General features: G+C 49.8%; 1 non-coding gene across 1 annotated transcript; it reads left to right on the top strand.

Annotated features, from left to right (window-relative positions):
• The first annotated feature begins 5,757 nt into the window (after positions 1-5,757).
• Positions 5,758-5,866, top strand: LOC115873592. The gene has a single exon (XR_004048491.1). It is a non-coding gene; the product is annotated as a U6 spliceosomal RNA (small nuclear RNA).
• The last annotated feature ends 855 nt before the right edge of the window (positions 5,867-6,721 follow it).

Below are 6,721 nucleotides of genomic sequence, written 5' to 3'. Positions count from 1 at the left end.
CTCCCGAAGCTCCCCAGCTGACCCCTACACCAGCCTAGGCTCCAGAAACTGAATTCTCAAGCCTCTGCTTCAAAAGAGGGCGGGAGCTGACTTTCCCCCCAGCACCTGCCAGACCCTGCCCACACATCAATCAGAATGAAGCACAGTGCCAGAGCTGAATAAACATTGATGATGCGTAAATGGGACCCCTCAGGGCGCCTCGACTGGGCCTCTGGGGTCCTGTTTCCCTGCCACAGAAACGGAAAGTGTGCCAACAGCTGAAGTCTCAGGGTGGTGGCTTGTGGGTGAAGAGTGGTTTGACACCGCGGTGGTAAAGGACAAGAGAATGTGGGGTGCCCTGAACATGGTGCCGGTTCCAAGGGGATCAAACAGACCAACGCTGCGGACCACGAAGCAGCCAAGATTCTAGACTGTTCCCTTATTCCAGCACAGTGGGATTCCGCGAGGAGGGAGAGGGGACGTTCTGGACGCTGTTGGGAGGTTACCATGTTGCCTTCTTAGAATGGCGGTGAGTGCCACTGTGCCCGGGAGGAGCCAGGAGACAGGAAGGGGCTGGAGTTGCTGGGAAGTGAAAGGAGAAAGATGCACAAAGACCCCGGGGCACGATGGGGCGGGAGCCTGGGCTCACGAGGAGGATCGGCTCCTTTAGTGCCTTCCTCTTCCTCGGAGCGTGGGGGCATGGCTGGTGGCGAATTTATACGGCCAGGAGAATCGCTGGGTGGATTTTGGGGACGCCGGGTTTTCGTGGGAATCGGAGGCCTGCATCGGGACCTGCCTAGCGCAAAGACGACCGCTCCGCAAAGGTCTACACCCCCGCGCCTGGGGTGCGGGGCTCGCGGCCGCCCCACAGCCCTGGGCTGCTGCTGATTGGTCCAGGGAAGACACCTGACTGCGCCGGCCAATCCGAGTGCTCTCCCAGGAATGCGGCCCCACGTGGGGCCTGGAGCGCTAGCCGCAGCCCCAGTTGGGCCGGGCGACCGTGCAGGCCACGTGCCTGGGAGCGGAGATTCGGCCTCCCATCGCCCGGTGGCGCCGGCCCGGCTCCCAAGACTTCGTGTCCCTTTGCCAGATTCCTCTCTTCCCTCCTGCCGATTCCTGCGACTCACCCCCTGTGGGTGCTTCTGAGCATTAACTAGTCTAAAGTAGGTGACTGTGGCTTAGAAAGGAGTCCTGGTGGCGCAGTGGTTAAGTGGTTGGCTGTTAGAACGGTTGGACCCCACCAGCTGCTCTGTGGCAGACAGACCTGGCGACCTTCTCCCATAAAGATGACAGTTCAAGAAACGCAATGGGGAAGGTCTGTGTCCTAGACGGGCTCAGAATCAAACTCGGGCAAATTGAGATTTTGAGGCTGACAGCCGCAGTCAACTCAGGGTTGAACTTCTTTGAGCCTCAGGTTTTCATCTGTAAAATGACCTACCAAGAGGGTTTGGGTGAGGATTAAATAGAAGGCCTGCAGTCAGCCGACCTGGTCCATACAGTTGGGCCCCACATCAATTCTCCCTACCCTTGAGGAACTCCCAATTACTGCCTTCGTTCATGGCTACCTTTGCTGTGGTGAAGTACTGTTGAGAACTCTGTAATTAGAGTTGTGTGAGACCTTGAATTCTGAGCACCCTGGCGTGCAAGGAGCTATGGATGGCAGTGATCTGCTAAAATCCGTTTGCAGAGTTCCTACATAGATTAAGCCTCCATTGAATTCTTTATGATCATTAATCGAAGATGTAGATCATCTTGCCCTTAGGGAGAGTGCATTGACTCTGCCTCTCCAGCCAGCCCAAGGAGGGGCAGACTTAGGGGCTTCCTTGGCTGAGCCATTGATGGAGCTCACCAAAGAGGAGATGGTGCAGTGGGTAGAGTAGCCATGGGGCATGGTCATGGTCAAAAGGGATTCAGTGGTGGCTTAATCCACTCAGTCTTGGTCATGGTCAAAAGGCCCTAGACCGATCTTGTAAGCCCTTCCATTTAACGAGTCCCAATCGTGGTCCTGTTCCTGTTTCTGTAACCCCATCTGTAACTGATGGACTGATAGCGACCAGTCATGAGTTTGTGACAGTTTCCTTTCTGTTTCATGCCTGATTTTAGCAGTTGTGTGACTATGAATCTTTGGATGACATTTGACCTCGTGCTAATGAACTCCTTCATCTAGGCGATGATTCTGTGTCTTTGTCTCCTGTAAGACTTAATATTCTCCTTCAATTATATTTGAGATGGGGGGGGGTCTCTTGTACCCTAAAACAAAGCTTACATTCAAAGCACCCAAGTTTGCAGAAGGCTAGGAATGACAGTGAAAACCCAAAACCCATTTGCAGAGTCACCAAGTGGATAAGGCCACCATTGAATCTCTTTGGATCATTAACTAGGGATGAGGAATAGCCTTGCCCTCAGGCAGAATGCACTGGAAAGTAGAAGACAGGCTCTCTTAGACGTTGGCCTGGGTGTGTCCTTGATGGAGAGCGATCACCATACCAGGGGTCGAATAGCCATGACTGCCTTGGTCAGAAGGACCCCTGGACCAATCTTGCACACTCTTCTGTCTAACATAACGTATGTGTCACACAGTCTTGGGCCTGTTCCCATGTCTGCAGTCACACCTGTAACTGCGATGTGTTGTTGTTCTGCCGCCCATCATCAATTTGTGAATGCCCCTTATGTCCCGGGCCTTGTTTAAGCAGCTGTGTGTCCATGAGTCAATCCTTGGTTGCCACTATGATCCCCTGCTAATGGTTTCTTTCATTTGAAAAGGTGCCTTTGTTTTTGTCCTGTTTAATAAGTGATCTCCTTAAAATTCATTATATTTGAGAGTTTGGTACCCTACAACACTCCTCTGATACACAGTGGCCCAGTGTAGGAGGGGACTTCAAAAAGTCTGTAGAAAAACGGAATAAAAATATCATGGAATTTTTCCATGACCTTTTTGACGTTTCATCCTATAACGGAACTAGAGGTTGCCCGGTCTTGTGCCATCCTTTAAGCAAGCCCATTGTGGTGGACTCCTTCCCACTCACAGTGACCTACGGGACAGAGTAGAACTGCCCATGGGCCTTCCAAGACCGCAAGTCTCTCCAGAAACAAACTGCCACCACTTTTTCATACAGAGCAGCTACCTCCCGTAACAGTGGAGAGCTTAACCACATGCGGCCAGGGCCCCTGCATCACTCTTACTAGCCTGAAAGCTACTTGCCAGCAGGGCTGTACCCTTATGCCTTTTAAGTAAGGCTTTTTCTCCCTAGCCTTCACCCGTCCCACCCCTTCACTTGGTCTGACTAGGGTAGACGGAACCATAGAATCATGTGGTTGATATCATAGGAAATCCTAGCATTATGGTGAAAATAATAATAATGCACTGAGGATATACTGGGAAACCATTTTGTCAAAAAGCTGCCCTGTACAGCCCTCTGTAAGCTCAGGAAGCACTGGACCTGTCTGGACCTCAGTAGTACGAAAACCATGACTGCAGCTGTCGGAAGATTTGCCAGCTGCCAGTCACTGTTCTGAATGATCAAGGAAGCCTCTCAACAGCTCCATTTCACGGAGGACTCAGGCACAGAGAGGTTCTGCAACAGGGCTAAGGTTGCACAGGGATTCAAACTAGCCCTGCAGACTACAGTCCGAGTTCAAGACCTCACAGGGTTCTCACTACTATTTCACTAGTGCAGGCAACTGGCACACCAAAAACCAGCCACCTGGGACTTTGGAGAGGGCTAGGGCTCACAGGCAAAGGCTTCTGTGTCTGGCAACCCAAGGTGGCCAGTGGGGCTGAAGGGTGGAGAGTGAGGGGGGTAAAGGGAGGAGATGCACCTGGGCTTGCAGGCAGGGCCAGATCTCTCAAGGTCACTTAGGGCACTAGGAGGAGCTGGAGTCCACATAGGGGAGACTCGTCACTGGGGTTCTGCGGTATCTCAAAACCACCCACAGTTCTTCTGGAGAAAAACTGGGCTTTTTACTCCCATGAACAGTTACTGTCACAGGAACCCACAGAGGGTGACTGTGAGTCAGCATCGACTCGATGGCAGCGAGTTTTTCACCATAGCTTCATCTCAGACCCTGCCACACCTTGAGGCCCAGGGCCCATCCTAGTCCTAAGAACTCTGCCTGCTTCCTGGCTCCCTCCTTGGGCAGGGCTAAAGTTGCAGTCACCTTGAGGCCACCCAGCTCCTTTCTGGTCTCACCTTCTGTCTTGTTGTTAGGTGCTCTCAAGTGGATTCCAATACATAGGTACCCTGTGCACACGAGACACAACACTGCACCATCCTCACAATTGCCCCTGTGCTCTAGGCTTTACAGTAGGGCTCCTTAGCTCTTCCGGCACCAACCAGAATAGTAGGGCTATTCATGTTCTGACCTTCCACTTTTTATTTCAGAGATGCCCTATCGGAGGAGCCCTGGTGGTGTAGTTGCTGCAAGTTGGGCTGCAATCAGCAAGGTCAGTAGTTCAAAACCCCCACCCACTCTGCAAGAGAAAGTCAGGGCTTTCTCTCCAGTAAATGGTTACAGTCTCGGAAACTGACAGGGGCAATTTCTACTCTGTCCTATAAGGTTGCTACCCTATCCTATACGGTCGTTATGAGTTGGCATGGACTCGGTGGTGGTGGGTTGAGTGAGTATCATTTAAGGGCTCTGCAAGTGTTCATCAACTTTCGATTCACCGGCTGCCTTCCCAGGGGAGAGTGGTTGTTTGGGAATGGGGAAGAGCAGAGCTGTTGTCGGCTGTTGGGTCTCAGGTGGCCATCTCGTTGGTCTTGTCTTACCCCTGACTCCTCTGCAAACCTCTGTCTTGTGGGGATTCGCCTCCTCAGATTTCCCGGTTCCCCTCCCGTTCCCTCCCACTGCGTCTACGGTGAGCCTCAAGGCTCACTCTCTTGCCTGGTTCCCCCCTAGATCTTCAGACCGCATTTATATCCAACCAGTAGCATGACTTCTGCCCCTGCATGACCTTCAGGTTCTTCAAACAGACCATTTAAAAAATCCCACGAATATCTGCCTTTCTTAAGAAACCTTGTCAGAAATGTGTAACCGATATCTAATAGAGTCCAGAGGACAGGAAAAGCGGGTGACACAAGGCAAGTTAAGTGTCACCCAGTCACGTTCGTTGTCCTGGAAAACATGAGGCAAGGAATATTTTTAGAGGATAAGAGAATTAAGAGAAGGACCAATTGTAATATATGATCTGAATTAGAGTTCATCAAAGCCATCTGCCAAAGGTATTTTGGGAGAAATTCCACTGAATAAAAAGGGTATTGGATATTAAGGAAGTGTGGTTAGTTAGTGTGCTGGTTAGGAGCACCGACGGCATAATGGGTGACAGGTTGGGCAGCAGTTTGAAACCACCAGCAGCTCTGTGAGAGAAAGATGAGGCTTTTTCCTCCTGTAAAGACTTTCCCTCTCAGAAACCAACTGGACAGCTCTGTTCTCTGTTAGAACTCACGCCGTGAGTCAGTGCTGACTCAGCGATCCTGTGGCACGGGGAAGAACTGCCCCTGTGGATTTCCAAGACCGTGACTCTTAGGGGAGTAGAAAGTCCTCTCTTTTTCCCCCCGCAGAGCAGCTGGTGGTTTCAAAACCCTAACCTTATGCTTGAGGCACAACCACTGCCAGGGCCTCCAGGGTCAGAATTAATTTGATGGCAGTGGGTTTGATTTTTGAATATTTTGGTTATATAGAATGTTCTCATGTTTCGTTAAGGATGTAAGTGACAGGTATGATGTATCTGGTTCACTTTGAAATTGTTCAAAAACAAAACTATAGAAAGCGAATCATGTGCTTGCTTCGGTGGCACATAGACTAAAATTGGAACGATACAGAGATGACTAGCATGGCCCCTGCACAAGGATGACATGCAAATAATAGCAAAATGCTAGCCTATTTTCAATCTAGGTGGTTTGGTTTTATATATATACAAGAGGACTTCAAAGAGTTTGTGGAAAATGGAATGAAAAGATAATGGAATTTTCCCACAAACATTTTGAAGCCCATATATATGTAAGGATGTCAAAAAGTATTGCCATTAGGATTCCAGTTCAAACACGTGCAGGTTTATTTCAAGCAAAACATTGTTATAAATGTCTGTGTAAGTGGCGACAAGGCCTTTCAGGAATACACTTGTCTGACTCCCATTCGGGTGCCTTCCAAAAGAGACACAATCCAAACAGCAGCTTCCAAGGGGTTCTCCTGGGCCAGTTCATTCAAGGCTGAGAGGTCAGCTCAGAAAGCCAAGGCTGATTGTTTGGTCTCTGAAGGGGTCATCTTGATGGAGTTCCTCAAAGGACACAGGGTGATCATGGGGGATTATTATGAAGAAGTATCAAAGATTAAAAATTGGCTTGGTGAGAAAACGCCCAAGAAAGTTGTGCTCAAGAAAAAAAACTTTCATCACAACAATGCACTTGCTCATGTTTTGATGGTAGCGAGAGTTGGGTATGAGAGTTTTATTAGGAAACCCCGCCCCATCCATCCTCCCACCCTGCCTTGCCTTTCCAGACTTCTTTTTGTTCCTTAAACTCCAAAACTCTTTCAAAGGAGCATAATTTGACTCCCTCGAGGATACTTATGTTGAAATCAAAGAGCACAGAGGAAGGATCAGAGAGATGGAAACACTGTCCTCAGTTGTATGCAGACCTGAATGGAGGATTTGTCAAGAAACAATAACTTCAATGGTGCCCGGCGATCAAAAGATATAGCCTCTGGGGTCTTAAAGGCATGAAGATAAACAAGCAGCCATCTA

Source organism: Echinops telfairi, unplaced genomic scaffold, assembly GCF_000313985.2.
Source record: "Echinops telfairi isolate 266 unplaced genomic scaffold, ASM31398v2 ScPeMD7_7469;HRSCAF=8507_0, whole genome shotgun sequence".
Taxonomy (NCBI): domain Eukaryota; kingdom Metazoa; phylum Chordata; class Mammalia; order Afrosoricida; family Tenrecidae; genus Echinops; species Echinops telfairi.
The sequence above is the reverse complement of the archived record's forward strand: the minus strand, read 5'-3'. Positions and strand labels throughout refer to the sequence as shown.